Source organism: Liolophura sinensis, chromosome 1 (assembly GCF_032854445.1).
Source record: "Liolophura sinensis isolate JHLJ2023 chromosome 1, CUHK_Ljap_v2, whole genome shotgun sequence".
NCBI classification, from domain to species: domain Eukaryota; kingdom Metazoa; phylum Mollusca; class Polyplacophora; order Chitonida; family Chitonidae; genus Liolophura; species Liolophura sinensis.
Genome location: NC_088295.1, coordinates 85,998,699 through 86,014,304, shown reverse-complemented (window position 1 = coordinate 86,014,304; position 15,606 = coordinate 85,998,699). Strand labels below are relative to the sequence as shown.

Below are 15,606 nucleotides of genomic sequence, written 5' to 3'. Positions count from 1 at the left end.
TGTGTGCAACTACAACACTTCACACAGCAGTTCGCTGTTCACCATCAGAATGATGTTCTGTCAGATATAGATATTTGTTTTCAAATATATATAAGTATATTTGTTTTAAAAATTCAGCGTTCTATTACTGGAGGGTTTGAGGGCGGTTCTAAAGACAATTGTGGCCCTATTGTTGATCAAGGAGCTCCTTCTCAGATGTTCAATGTGAAAATGAATTGATGTCACTTTACCACGTGACACCACCTTCAAGTTTCAAATTCACAGTTTGCCTGCCTGGCCGAGAGGGTTAGCACGCCAGCTCAGCGCAATGACCCAGGAGCCTCTCACCAATGTGGTCGTTGTGAGTTCACGTCCAGCTCATGCTGGCTTCCTCTCCATCTGTATGTGAGAAGCAACCTGAGGATGTTCGTGGGTTTCCCTCGTTCTCTGCCCGGTTTTCTCCCACCATAATGCAGGCTGCCGTGGTGTAAGTAAAATATTCTTGAGTACCACGCAAAACACCAATTAAATAAATAAATAATAAATATAGGAGCGTATACAATACAGGCATAGACAACAATCAAACAGATAGATAAACAAACAGAAGAGCATATCAGTTCCACCAAAAGGGTTACACTGACTAACTTACAATTCAATGACAGTTTGGCCCTGTTCCTTGCAAATCCATCAGCGTAAGGGCTGATCAAGTTTTCTTTGAGCTTCTTGCGCAGAGTCACTCTATTCATTTCCTGTGTTTCCTTATAATTATGTTCTTTTCACGTGTTAATTTCTTTGTAGTCCCTAGCTTTTCGTTATATTGAAGGGAAAAAAACAGTTCCCTACCGAAACTACCCCAGTACAGTTGGGTTATGCCTAGCAAAGAATTGTTTAAAAGAGATGCCCAACAACTTTATTTTCACACTAACGTTCCCTAGACACAATATTTATGGTATGTTAGTCTGTAAACTGCATTTAGCAAAATGTTACATCAACTAGCTCCATCTTACGTCATGCCGGTAAGACCTGTCAGAGTTATGTAGTGAAAAGCCCTGCAAAACATAGCCAAATCCACGCATTAGGCTTATCAGTGAAAGTAACAGTGGAGCTAATCTTTATGGTTTAAAAAAGTATCACTGACAAAAATAGATAAGGTTTGAATTATATTGAATGGAAACAACGATTGGTAACACAGAGAAATGGCAATTTAAATTTTGTCTGGGATCCGGTTATGGGCTTCAAGGTGAGGCATGCTGTGGAGTATCACACGCGCACAGCGGCCTGTAGGCGAGGTGTGAACTGAGTTGGAGGGCCGCCCTGTAACCTCGTGGCTGTTGTAGGGCAAAGACTAGCAGCGCCCAACAGTTCATGGGATGTCACAGCCTGCTGTTTCAAACAAGCAAGTAGCTAAACAACTTCTGCATTCAGGGAGTGAAAACCCGGGTGCCTTTCCCTTTTCCTTTGTTTTTTTGAGGAGGGATATTATATAAGGCTCCTTCTGCTGCGGCCTTTGCTTTTAGAAGGTACGGCTCTTACGAGTCCCCTGTAAATTAAAGGGCGTTTTTAATGAGATTGGTTCATGTTTTCTCAGTCTTTGGCATTTTATTTGGGCCATGTTTGTAAAGTTACAGTATCATGCCTAAAGTTTTTGCAGTTGCAAGCCACACTTGGGCATGAACTAATCTTGAAAATAGCTGTAAAAGTATAGCGATTGTCTCCTGTTATCTGTGTTGTATACATAGAGAAGCCTCACATGCCTGCAGCAAATGTACCTCTGTGATGTCACAAGGTCAACGGTGGCTTGGTTGTAGTGGAGTAGATTTTCTGACGTTTGATCATCAAATTCTTGTGTATTCTTTTCTGTTTTCGATGTTTTAAAGGAGAAGAAAACTTAAAATTATGACACTGTAGGCTGAAAAGAGAACATTTTTGTCTATCTGGTGGTGCCTGCTTGGTAATTTTGCGATTTTTCCTCCCCATACACGTAAAGCCTGAAAACGGCAAAGCTGGCATAAATCATCCATCATGTCCTCCGCCTTTAACACCCTGTAATTTATGCTGGGGGTGTGTTGCCTCTCAGCCAGTGAGAATGGTTATAACTGCTGGCTTGTTCGTGTAAACTTGGAACGTACGTCTAACATTCAGGTTTCCTGATCGTCATGCAGAAAACGAACTGTACTATTCACTACTTTATGGGCTAAAGAGTTCTGCTAAACTGCACTTCAGCAGTGTCCGACAGTAATTCTCCTCCTAACACAGAAGACTTCAGGACTAGTTCTTAGGCAAAATGGAGTTGCTCACAGCAGTCTTTGGCGCTGACTTTATACTTTATCAACTTGAAGCACATATTAGAATTTTTATAGTATGCACCTGTGAGAAAATGCATACTCTTTTAAATGGTATTTGTTTGATATTTAAGTTTTTCTTCTCCTTTAACTAATTAGAGTCGATTCAGGTGACGTTTAACCATGGATCTGCTGTTCGCAAGGCGCAGCATCAGGGATCTACTATAATAATGGCCTTATCAGGTGCTATATCCATATAATCCTTGTTTATTATCTGTGCTGTTTACAGTGTAACATGAATTCAAAAAGTTATCAGATGAGTGAAAGTGTTTGGGTGAAAGGAGTTGTTTTAGGCTTCTTTCCAAGACAGATTATAACACATGTTAATAGGACTGTTATGTTCATTTCCACCCCTTCATTATCAATTGATGGTTGTAATGGTGATAATGCTACCATCTCAAATTTCTCATTTTTCTGCAAGGCGTTGTGTATCATGAATGGCAAGGCTGTTTTCATTCCTTTGCCAGAAGGATTGTGGGGTGATCAGGCTGGACAAGAAGGGTGGTGCTACATATCATGGTTTATTTTTAAGACTTCTCGTCATGTATCACACATGTTATAAACATTTGTACACCACTAGTACATATCAGCCCGTGTAGCCAGTCTGGAAAGAATATTTCATAAGAGCAGTAGGAATAGTAGTGTGTTTGAAAATAGTGTTACTGGCTTGGAAACCAGTCAGGGAGCTGTCTGAAGTGTAGACTAAACCCTTGCCGACATCTCTGTATTTACGCCGCTGTTAGGTTACCATAGTTGACTTTATAGTTGCTTTGCTGATAAAAAAATTATACAAACATATTCTGTTGCTTGTATATTGCACCTGCTTGTTAAATAACTATAACATTTTTTTCAGAGTAGAAGATTGCATGTACTAATTTGTTTGTTTGGACCAAAAGAACATGTACTGGTTATGTACTGGAAGTACAATGGTAAATAGAAATTAAAAGCAGACATGCTGTGGTCTGAATAAGACCAGTGCAAAAAAAAAAAAAAAAAAAAAAAAAAAAAAAACAAAAAACAAAAAAAAAAAACATGAACATTATAATTTAAAGTTTTTTTTTCTATTTAGGATTGCCAAACTGATAGATCACCGAGTTATTACTTTTGGTTTTGGAGGCATAATGTGCTTGTAGTGTAAAGTCGTTTCTATGGTAAATACATATACATGTATCCTGTAAGATGGAGCTAGAGACCATGTGATTTCCTTAGTAACAAACGGCGTGAGTGAAGAAAACAGCCCTCCCAACATTATTTGCATAGGAAATTGCCTATTTTTGAATCGCTGTCAGCGATATTGTAACCATTGGATTTGTATAATTGTCAGGTTTCCAGATGGTCTGTATTGCTGCAGAGCTTTTGTGAGGTTATTTTGTACAGCTAGGCATTACTGGTTGCTAATGAAGTGGCAGAAAGTGATCTTTTCTTCAATGCTTTAATATTGGGCAGCCATTTTGTTTTCGACCTCCAACTTTATTCGTCTAACAGAATGAGCTGTAAATGCAAACTCATGCAATTCAGTGTCAGATTGTAAAGCCAACACTATTTAAGCTGTATACGAGGTGACATTGGTTAATGTGAGGTGGAATTGCATCTGATCAGTGTGCCCATGTATTACCACTAGATTAGAAGCATGATGATGAATGTTAATGACTGTTTCTGGTATAATTACTAGGGCTCTGACCCACATCTCTGTACTGTACATGTCTGCAGGCCCTTGACCAGGCTTAATGTAAGCAATTTTTTGGCCTGAGTATGGACACGGAATCTGAGAAATGTGGGCCAGGGGCTAGTTATGAGAGAAATGCCCTCCTGATTAGAGTAGACCAGGTGTTAAGTGTGCCAAAGCAGTTCAGTTCAGCTGGCCATTGACCATGTGGTGGTCATTAGGAGGTGCTCCTCTAACATTGTGTTTGGCATCCACATGGGGCACCAAGTGCCCTATGCACAATTGACCCACAGGCATTTGATGCCCATCTCTGCCATGATACCCTCCGCAGAGTTGCATGTATAGTAGCCCGTTAGCTACATGTTCAAGTCAAATGTATACATTGCTCTGAGAACATGTACACGTACAATCAACATACATGTTCTTTTTGTCTTGTTTTATTGTGACATATAAACACCCAACATCATCACCCCCATCCCAAGTTTAAATGGTACATTCAGTATAGCATTGTGATTTATCAACTAAATCGCTCAGCTAAACCAATTTTAATTTGTGCAGTAGGAATTGATTGTAGCTGATGTTAATAGGTGACAGACCATTGTCCAAAGCATTGTGTTTACAGGATTGTGAAACGTACAGTGGCACTTGTAGTTCTGTGAGGTTTATCATGGCCTATGTATTTCACTGAACTGATATGAAATAAAGTGCAGTTATTAATTCTGCCTTTTGTGTTAAGAGTTAGGGGACAGGATGTATATGCACTTGTCTTCATAAAACTGCACAACACACCATAGTCCTTCATAAAACTGTATACACACCATAGCCCTTCATAAAACTGCACACATGCCATAGTCCTTCATAAAGTTATATACACACCATAGTCCTTCATAACATTGTGTACACACCATAGCCCTTCATAAAACTGTATACACACCATAGTCCTTCATAAAAGTATATACACACACACCATAGTCCTTCATAAAACTGCATACACACCATAGTCCTTCATAAAACTGTATACACACCATAGTCCTTCATAAAACTGTATACACAAAATAGTCCTTCATAAAATTGTATACACACCATAGCCCTTCATAAAACTATATACACACACCATAGTCCTTCATAAAACTATATACACACACCATAGTGCTTCATAAAACTGCATACACACCATAGTCCTTCATAAAATAATATACACACAATAGTCCTTCAAGATTTTCGGCCCTATCCATTTACTCTTGGGAAGTGCATATTCAAGGTGCATGCTTATCTGACGTTTAATTTTCGAAAAGTTTTTGTCCATGCCATTAACTGTTGATCTAGTTTTTTTTGGAGGAAAGTGGCTGGTGTTGTATTTGTATAGATTGCTGTAGCAGGTATGGGTCTGCATCAGTCTCTTACCTGGCTCTGTTATTGGAGCCTTGTAGGTTACTTTTCCATAGATTTTGTGACCAGGTGGTGATGTATTTACAAACATATGAGGACGTGCCTATTTCTATTTTAGCAACTCTTCTGAGTTGTACAGACATATAATAGAAAGGGGGGTATACATAGACTTAAGTACGTGTACTAAATTCCAAACTGATACAGCCGTCATTGTTCTGAAGATGGATTAGAGAGGCTTAAGTTGTAGGCTGAATATTTGCGATTCCAGGTTGAGGTATTGTAAGGCTTGGCCTGTCCGCAGAGGAAAGTTAAGGATTGTGTTTTGGAAAGGATCACAGCAGGACTGAAATAGTAGCAGGGCAAGAGTTAAGTTAAGAGGAAGGGAGCCTTGTGGTTGTTGCTTATTATCAAAACATTCCCTCCCCCAGAACATTGTTCAGCTTGTGTGGAGAAGAAGGAATTGCTGCAGGGTGGAGACGATGCAAGGTCTGTCAGTGCTGGGTGTAGGGGTACTGATCTCTTACCACCGAGAATCCACCTTTTTAGACCTCTGCTCTCTCAGGTGGTGCATGTACCTTTACATCAGGCTCAAACCCATTTCCATACAATCTGGGGAAGTGCATATCCTTTTTCAGAGATAAAAAAAGCCCCAAAAAGATCTAAATTTTGTATGATCATTATCTGCACCAGCATGTACCTGTTTATGTTTGCACATGTAGGCATGTGTTCTGTTTGTCTTGCCATTGTTATCTGTATTCCTTTTCCTCTCTGAGTATAAGTGAAATGGTTTGGTGGACTTACATTGCAGATGTATTGTGTGTCGCATTCAGTGTGGTATGTAAAATTGCATGTTCAGAAGCACACAAAGGCTTTAAAATGAGACTTTGGATGCCAACTGAGGAGTTTTTTTTTATAATAAATTAATCAAGCTTCACAAAAAAACTTTCATGTGGCTCTCTATAAGGCGAATGGATCAGTCAGATTCAAGTAAAATTTGTCACTTAAAAAAGTCCTTGACTCCAATTTGAAACCTTGAAACTACTGCACCATGGATATGAAGATAATGTGAAGAGATTGCAAAATCATAGGTTTTAACACTTTGCCATTTGTACCTAAATAGGGTATGATGTCCAAAAAGATGGGGAATTATATCTATTAGGGCTTAAATGTCACATTAAATGTTTTTACCATTTTATTGTTTTTATTTTCTTCGACATGAAAATTGACATTTTTTTGAATTCTAGGTGTTATGTGGACAACGTGAAATACTGTTGTAAACAGTAGTTGATCATGTGATGGTTGCAGTGCAGTGTAGCCCTAACGATTCTACCACCCCAGAGTTTTTCAGTTCTTTGCTGCCCTAAGCTGGTGTCAGACCAACCAACATAGCACTGAGGTTTATGGAATGTCATACTGTGATCATTTAAAAGGCACCCAGTTGAGGACACATGTGGTGAACAATCACACACGCCATATTGTTTTTGCTATGTACACCCTTGCCCTTTGAGAAAGGGAGGGTGTTTGTTGTGAACTGGTGGAATTGACAGTGTTTTTTTGGTCCAGAGTTGGAGACTTCCGCCTCGGTGACTCAGCCCCCATGTCTGCAGTGTGACATGGCAGCCACATTGGCACTGCATGCAAGTGCATGTCGCCAGCTTAAATGTGGATTGAACTGCAAAGACCAGCTGTTTTTGCATTTTACACCAAGTGTTATAAGTAGGCATAATTGCCGACTTGCCACAGAAAGTACAATGGAATTTGTCAGAAAGATCTGACTGTTTGACTCCCAAATTTTTAGCCAGATCAGAGAATGTGGTTAAAAAAAGTTACCTGTAATGCAGTAAAGCCTTGACTTATTGAATATGAGAGTAAATTCAGTTAACACATACTTGGAAATCTTAGTTTAATAAAAAGATTTTCTTCATATAATCCTCATGGATGTGAAGCTGGCAGTGCTTAAAGATTCAACTACTCTCCCGAGTCCTCTTGTGTTCTTACCGTACAGAGCCAGGATAACTTTGAGCTGTCTTTTGATCAGTTGTTGGTCATATGGGTGATTTGCACCATAGTTTTTCTGACTTATGATCTAAATTGTTAGCCTGCATTTTGCTCCATGTTTCCTCTCGTGTTTTCACACGTGTATGTGGTACAAGTATAAGATAGCTGTATCATATTTACTACTATTTTCTCTGGTTGTTTGCATTTGAAACTTAGGTCTGTAACAACATATATATTACCTGTGAGATCGCTTAGCCTGTAGTGACACCGGCTAATGAAGTGCTTACAAGGCCACAAGAAGTTCAAGTGTGGAATTAGGGTTGTTTTTCCCTCTAGCCCCAACTTGAACAGGTGTGCTGTTTGAAGTGCCGTGAGTGATGATCTGTTGCCAACAGGAAGTGTTTTTTTTGATATGCTTTTGTTGCAATGAATGTGTTTAGGCCTTAATAACTTAGAATTTAGATGTTCTTGTATGAAGACATTAGGTGCACATACATGTTACTTTGCACACAGCCATTGCTGTTTTGTATCAGGTGTCAGACCCCCGAAATCTCCTGCGGTCATCAAGGAAGTTTTTAACATGGATTTTGTGGGGTGTTATGGCAAGAGGGATCATGGTGCAGAAAAGAGAGAACGATTAACTTAGCTGTCAAAAATGGTGTTTTTGAGCCATTTTGTGTTTTTAGCACTTCTTAACATAGCAACTAGAGAATCATGTGATTTCTGATTGTATGGATGTATTTCTTAGCAAACTTGCTGAGGTACATGTATAAAGGGTTATGCATATGAGCCAATGTTTCCATTTTCTCTTTCTTTTTAGATCTATGAAAGAAGAAGATCCTGTTATGTGTTTGATGTTGGAGTTATGACTGTAGGACAAGAGGTGGATAAGATTCCTTCCATTGCATGAGCAGTCACTGATCATCAGCTGTTTGTCGTGCTTGCAATCTCAGGTAAGATAACAACTTAGCTAGGTGAACTTTTTGCTAGTGCTTGCATATCAGTGTGACATTTACATGTACCTCACAGAAACAAACACAGTGAGTATGACATACACATACCTGTGCATATGAAGGTAGAATTTGGTATTCTTGGTGTTAACATGTTTTCATAGTAAGTATGGTTTTTAAATAAGAATGTTTCACCGTGAGAGTAATTCCATTGTATTGTGATGAGATTTCAGAGCAAGGTAGGAAGGTTTCCAGAACTCAGTTCATTCATTATTACTGGCCAGTGAATATTCAGTTTTGGAAGTTGAAACTTAAAAAATGTGTAGGTTGTTAGAAGATATGTCAGCCAGTAGCTAGTGCATGCCCATTTACAGTGTAAAGGCATGGTTTAATTTCATGTATCTTTATTGTGGTATTATGCCATAGATGTACATGTACTGTTTATTTAATAAACATGCAAGTATACTCTACAAGAAAGTCTTAAGACGGACAATCTCTTGGAGTACCTTAGATGTTTCCCATTTCATGAGTGTAACGTTGACTTTTCTATTGCACACAACAGGGCAGAATACATGGTATATCAGCAGTGATACTGTCAGCAGTATGTTATAGTACAAGTATCACTGAGGTGGGGAGCATACATGTGTGGTTCTTCAGTTCAGGACCCCTATGCACTCATACTGGTTTATCTATATGTGATGTAGGAAGAAATTAGAGGCCTGGCCTATTTTGGGTGGAGCATGTTGTGCAAAATGAGGACATGTTTTTTGGCTGGTTCCTGTGGGGCAGCAGTTGTGGAACCTGACATAATTATTGCTGTCCTTTTTATAGCATTGCTTCTCCTGGGTCATTTACGCTGGCATCTGTTATTAGCTCAATGGCTGCAGAAAAAATGGGTAAATCAGGCAGAAATAATCACTCTTGGAATTACTGACATTTTCATTTGTTCTTTTCATAGGTTTTTTATTATTTCTTCTGTTATCTTGCTCTAAGCTTCACACCTTCTGCACATGAAGCTCTTATGTTAAGGACTATTCACCTGAGTGAAAATTTCATATTTAATCTTTGGGCAATGTGTCTCACTCTTAACTGTAGATCAGTAGTGACCCTTTTTTCTACCTGATGTACTTAGTATAAGTGTGGTGTATGCTGTGACAAGGGACTTTGATACATGTACCTAATTATTCTGTTGTCAGAGTTTGTGTGATAGTCACTAGTGAAATCACAGCCATATGTAAAGACTGATTATTGGGCCTAGATGCAAACATGTAAATCTGGGTGCAAGGTTTTTGGAGAATTCAAACTCCAAACTTAGTTGCCATTGTCCCTATGTAAATGTATGTAATGTAAGGCAGTGCAGACACATTCCACCATGCTTTCTTTCATACCATTTAATATGTTTACATCTCTACAGCTTCAGAACATGCGCCATGAATGTAAGCAGTTTCTAATGATTTGACTAGAGGTTGATTTACAGTTAATACATGGTTGGGATTTTACCTGCAACAAGCAGTTCTATATTTATTTAATTGGTGTTTTATGCCATACTGAAGAACATTTCACTTATACGACGACAGACAGTATATTTCTCTTATGTGACACTATGGTGAGCAGCTCTATAAGTCGCTTGATCAGTTAATCGGTCAGTCAGATATTTGATATACCATCTTTTAACATGTTAAAATGGCGTTCAGCATGAAGGGGATAGTGCAATGACTGGTTGATCCGTAACAGTATAATGGCTCGGGCGGGGCGGCTTGCTTGCCTTCGGTAAGTTATCTCAGTGAAGCAGGACTAGATAAGAGAGGTGGAAATCCTTCCTGCGACAAGGAGGCACATTACATACATCCTAAGGGTTCCTTCGTCGTCATATGACTTAAAAATTGTTGAGTACTACCTTAAACCCCAAGCATTCGCTCACTCTTTTAACATGGACTGTTGAATTAATGACAGGCCTGGGCATATGCCTTTAATCTCTGCCACACTTACGCAGTGGTTTTGGTGATAGAAATGTACACTTAAATCTGTGGCAGCAGAAGAGTTGCATAGAGATAAAAATTGTCTACATCAGTGTGATCGTGCATCTTCATCTTTGACAGAAAAAAGACAGAAAAAGAAAACTATTGCAATCAGATTTATAGAACATTTGGTTGGACAAGTAAACATCCATATCACCTATATTATCAATCAAGACAAACTTGCAAGGATGTTTTTTCTTGTACCAGTATCTGGACCCACAATTTACATGTATGTAGTGTCTATACAATATTTGTGGATATTTGTGGCGTACTGTAAGGTGTCAATTCTAAACAACATATATGGATATTATTAAACAAAGTAACAAAAAAATGTTTATGACAAAGATGTTTATAGTATATACAACACTATGCTATATACAAGTGTCTGTTGTGAATGAGACAATTAGTCCACTCTCAGATGAAAAATAAAATACTTTGCAGTGCAGGCCATTAAATACTTTTAATATTTGGCTTCCAAATTATGTAATATCATTAATTTATTGTTAGGTATAATTGCGTAAAATCATTATTATGTTATGTGGGAGGGAGTATACATGTCCTTATAACACGAAACTCTGGCAAAACATTTTTGTGCAGCTGTGAACTCAACGAGGGCTCAACGATAATAATAACAAAGTTGAGGCATTGCCACATAAATGTATGAGGTTTCATAAGTTTCAACTGTCTTTTTACCAAGCTATATATATGTATATATATGTGGGGATGCCTCAGCTTTATTTATTATCATTTTTATATCATTATGAACATAAAATGTGGAGGAGTAAGTACCCATCAGGTGCAAAACTATAGCTCTGTATGCTGAAAAATTCTACTGTCCTTTTTTTTCGCGTAGAAGCGTGATTAAGCGCCTTAGAAATGAGGGACTGCTGGTGAAACGGTTTAGTAGGGAACATGATGAGAATAGAGGGAAGTGACAAATAAAATCATACAATCAAAATTTCTAGCACAGAGAACTTTGCCAGTAAGGTACGTGTCCATGTACACATATTTCTATGTAATACAAGTACTATATATGAAGCACCACTAACATACATGTGTAAGCATTGATTGGATCCAAGCCTGTTGTTTGCCAGCACTTATATCTCTGATACTATCACAGTGGCCTGTCATTCCTAATGGAGTGTATCATTAATATACTGAAATCAGCTGTTGTGTTTACCAGCTTTTTACAATAGAAATATCATGGAAACTAACCGTGAATATTGTAACTCAGATTTCTCTTCATAATCTGTGTGTGGTAATTACCGTTGAGCAAACATTTACCTGTGATTGCAATTCAGGTGATGTGATGTGTGCAGGTAGTGTCTGTGTACACTGCATTAAAGGGTTGGAACTCTATCTCCTGCCTACATATATGTAATACACACACATGTGTCTATAGTTGAGCTGTGTTGCTGTACAGAAAGATGTCTGTCTTGATATTTTTGTCTCTTAATTTTTTTTTTAAGAAACAGTGTAAACTCCCAATGTTGACAAATGGTTCTAATGTAGCACCTTCTGGGACTACATTCTTGTTGTTTTCTGGTTTTTATGGTCTCTACCTCAAACATGTATGTTGGTGTAATTTTATCTGCTGCATGCAGCATCAGCCTAGTGTAAACATGAGGCCATAAATCTCTTCACCAACTATTCAAGAGCCACAACTCACAGGAACTACAGCTTAAAGCCAAGCCATGATGTTACATTATAATCTGGCAATGTATATGGTCCTGCCTCTAGCTGGTGACCTCATAGTTTGCTAAGATTTTGCTTATATTTCCTGAGATCAGTAATATGTTCGTGTGAGCATCTGGCAGTCTCTGTGATTGTGGTAAAGTAAACTTGATGAAGAGAGCCCCAGCTGGCGCTTGCGTTAAATGTGACTAGATGTGGGTGAACTGTAAGTCTAGTTTCCTCAGTTGTGAATCTCTAGTGATAATGTGTGTGGACTGTACCAGCATGGAGCAAGGTAAATTGAATCCAAAACCATCTGCTTACGTTGATTAAGTTGGTTGTCATAGATGAAGGAGATTAAGTATTTCTGTCATGGCGAATGTTAGCAATATTGACTGTATTCTTCCCGTATGATCCACATGAAGAACTGTACATGTGACTTATGTCTACTTTAATAGTCCCTGAATAATGACATGCAAACATAGTGGGAATGCTAACTGTGAATGGAAGTGAAATACTCTTGAATATGTTGTTAAGTACCAGTCACTTAAATAGTTCAATAAATCACAACAAGCTTTATTTTCTGGACATTGGAGGGATTGGATGGATGGATTGTGTGTGGTCCTCAGGTAAATTTCAATTCCTGCCTTAATCCAGCGGAAGACTAATAAATCATAGGGTTCATCATGATGCTTCGCCTGGCAAGTTCATCCCTGGCAGGTATCAGTGTAGTAAGGGGCCAGTCTACATGTGCCTGTAGGACATTCTGTTTTGTCTTAGGGCCACGCCACTTTCCAACGCTTCCACAACATTTTAGTCTCTTGTAAGTTTTTGGAAATCAAGTCCTAGGTTATAACACTGTAACACGCCACCATATGTTAGGAAAAAAAATGATAGCGATACACACTAAAATGGTTCAGAACAGCACTGGTGACTTCATTGTGATGAGGGACTTTGATGATACCGTGAAGTACATGTATAAACATTTTAAAACCGTCAGAAACAAAATTGAAATGAAACAGATATATGAAAGAAACATGACAGATGACACAGAGTGATAGTGTCAACAAAATGATAGGAAAATATGAATCATTGAAGTTTGCTTGTGTTAGTGATTGGATGAGAACACAAGAAAGGGATTAAATGTTTATCATGTAAATGAGAAAGTCTTCGCCAAATGACATGCATACTGGGCAACAAACTTATCTGAAGCGACTGGCACTTGCTTTCCTCGCGAATGCAGTTCTAACAACTACTTCTCGGATTTACAGTACTTGGGTACATATCTGGAAATAATGGTGTGAAAATGAAAGGATGAGTCTGATGAATGAAGCAGCGAGGAGAAATGTCAGTCAGAAGAATACACCCATTCTAACACAGCCGTGCAGGTTAAGTAGAACAGGTAGAAATATCACACATGTGTTCGTTGTGAAGGGAATTGTGCAGTTAATTAGGGTATTTTTTATCCTTTGTGGCTATGGTAAGTAAATTAACTGCCTCCCACATGAACATAGTCACATGATGCTATCTTTATATGTGGTACTCCCACTAATCACATGGCCACCAAGCGTGCAGATTGCAATTGAGCGGAAATTTTAATAAGCACACCCTGATATACTGTACTTGGTTGGACTTCAGAGGTCGAGGGAATCTTATTACGTGTTTATTCACATCAACCCTTTTTGGAAAGTTTAGAATGGTGAAGTTTAACTTTAACAAAGTTAGCAGCACATTTTAAAGTTTTGAATTTAGGGCAGCTGTTGTATTTGTGGAGCTGGCTGTGCTTGGCGGGGTATTTGCACAAGTGCATTGTTTTCCCTTTATGTTGAGGGGATTGCATGTCATTCAAGGTCGGAGCATGTGGCCAGTGGGGCTGGCCATAGTTGTGAGTAGTGACTGAGCTGACTGGCTTCTGGTTAGGAGCCAAAACATTGTTATATACTTAGTACATGTAGATGTACCATAAGTATAGCAGACAGCAGAGTCTAGCTAACTAATGGTGGCAATTACATCCAATTCTGAGTCATGGACCAGTCTGGGATATATGGACTTTCAACAAGTTGACATTTTATTGTGGTGAGGTCCCAACTGGGTCCTCTGGCAAATCTGTGGCTGAGTGGGGAGCAGCGTAAGGACTGCCTTCAGTGAAGGACCCTCATCTCTTTGAGGATGCTATGCCCAGTTAGCACATGTTCAGGGATACATACACATGTACATGTAAAGATGTCAGAAGCTGACCTCTCTCTCACTAAGTTTAATAGAGCTGAGAAAATTTATTACTTCTTCAGTACCTGATTGGAAAGTTGGATCCCTGAGAGATGTGTGAAAAGATACCCATGCAGGGAGACTACATGTCAGAGAGTTTAATAGGCTGTCTGTCCCTGGTGGGCTAAGGCTGGGGTTCAGGGCTACTGTCTGTGCCCCTGTACAGCCAGCTAAGTGATATAGGCAGCTGAAACCAGCCAGTCAGAGAGGAGGTGCTGATTTTCACTGATGTACATCTACTGGTACTCTTTAATCCTACTCAGAGTGACATGTACACAGGTAAATGTATGAGTTTTTCTATTGGACTGGTCAGTTTGTCTTGTGCATGTGTGAAGACCCATTCATTTTCTGTTTTGCATGAATTGTTATGATTGAGTGCAGCCAAGCATTGACAGTGACAGAAAAGGTTAGGCTTTAGGATTGGGACAGTTATTCCAGGTTAAAAGGGCTTCTGGGCTGTAAAAATGTTTCCCTCAGTGTTTAACATGTGGCTGATATATCTTCGCCAGAACATAGGCACAGTCTGTAATATACATGCTGATGACAGACTGAGATCAGCCCACCCAAACTGTCACTCATTTCTTAACTCTGACAACACCTGTACACATGTACATGTAAAAGAACATGCAGGTACGGTACATTTACTTGTATTTGTTCTCTAAGAGGCATATAGAAGTTGACAGTAACATCATGAAGTTTTTTTATGGTTAAGAATTTTTGTTTATTTTTACCAAAGTTTCAGTGTACGTTCTAGCATCAGTTGAATCTTTATGTGCTTGATAACAATGTTAGAATGTACATCGAAACGTTCTTTAAAATAAATCAGAAGTTGTGTAAATGACCAGAAAGAAACAGTGATATTACATATGTATGTGTTTTTGTGTAGGGTTTACCTTTGTTATTACAGTATACTTATAGTATATACACAGTGACTATTTATATAAGTTTACATGTATGTGTACAAAACCGTCAGGTGGTTTCCATGTCAAGTCATCTGCCCACACATTTACTAGCATCTCCATAGTATAATCCATCCATAAGTACATGTATTCACTACCTTATGCAGAAGATTTTCATGTGAATCATTATGCATGGCTACAGAGTGGGCAAACTGTTCAGTAATACTACATGTATTTTAAACTTCTATGCAATCTTAATACATATAAATACATGTTTTTATATCTGTTTATTATATTTACTTACAAATTTGTAAATTGGACCTCTACAGATTTGAAACATTTACATGTAATTAACTGGCAATGTTAAGTGTTCATTGACGTGACTGATATCCATTTAATGCGTTGAACATATGCTTTGAGCTTTGT

General features: G+C 38.6%; 1 protein-coding gene across 1 annotated transcript in view; it reads left to right on the top strand.

Moving 5' to 3' along the window:
- LOC135481744 (serine-rich adhesin for platelets-like) overlaps positions 1 to 15,606 on the top strand; it is a 52,545-nt gene that overhangs the window by 209 nt on the left and 36,730 nt on the right. The window contains exon 2 of the mRNA XM_064761414.1: positions 8,195 to 8,327. The gene's annotated coding sequence lies outside the window, so the exon portion shown is untranslated. The remainder of the gene's footprint in view (positions 1 to 8,194; positions 8,328 to 15,606) is intronic.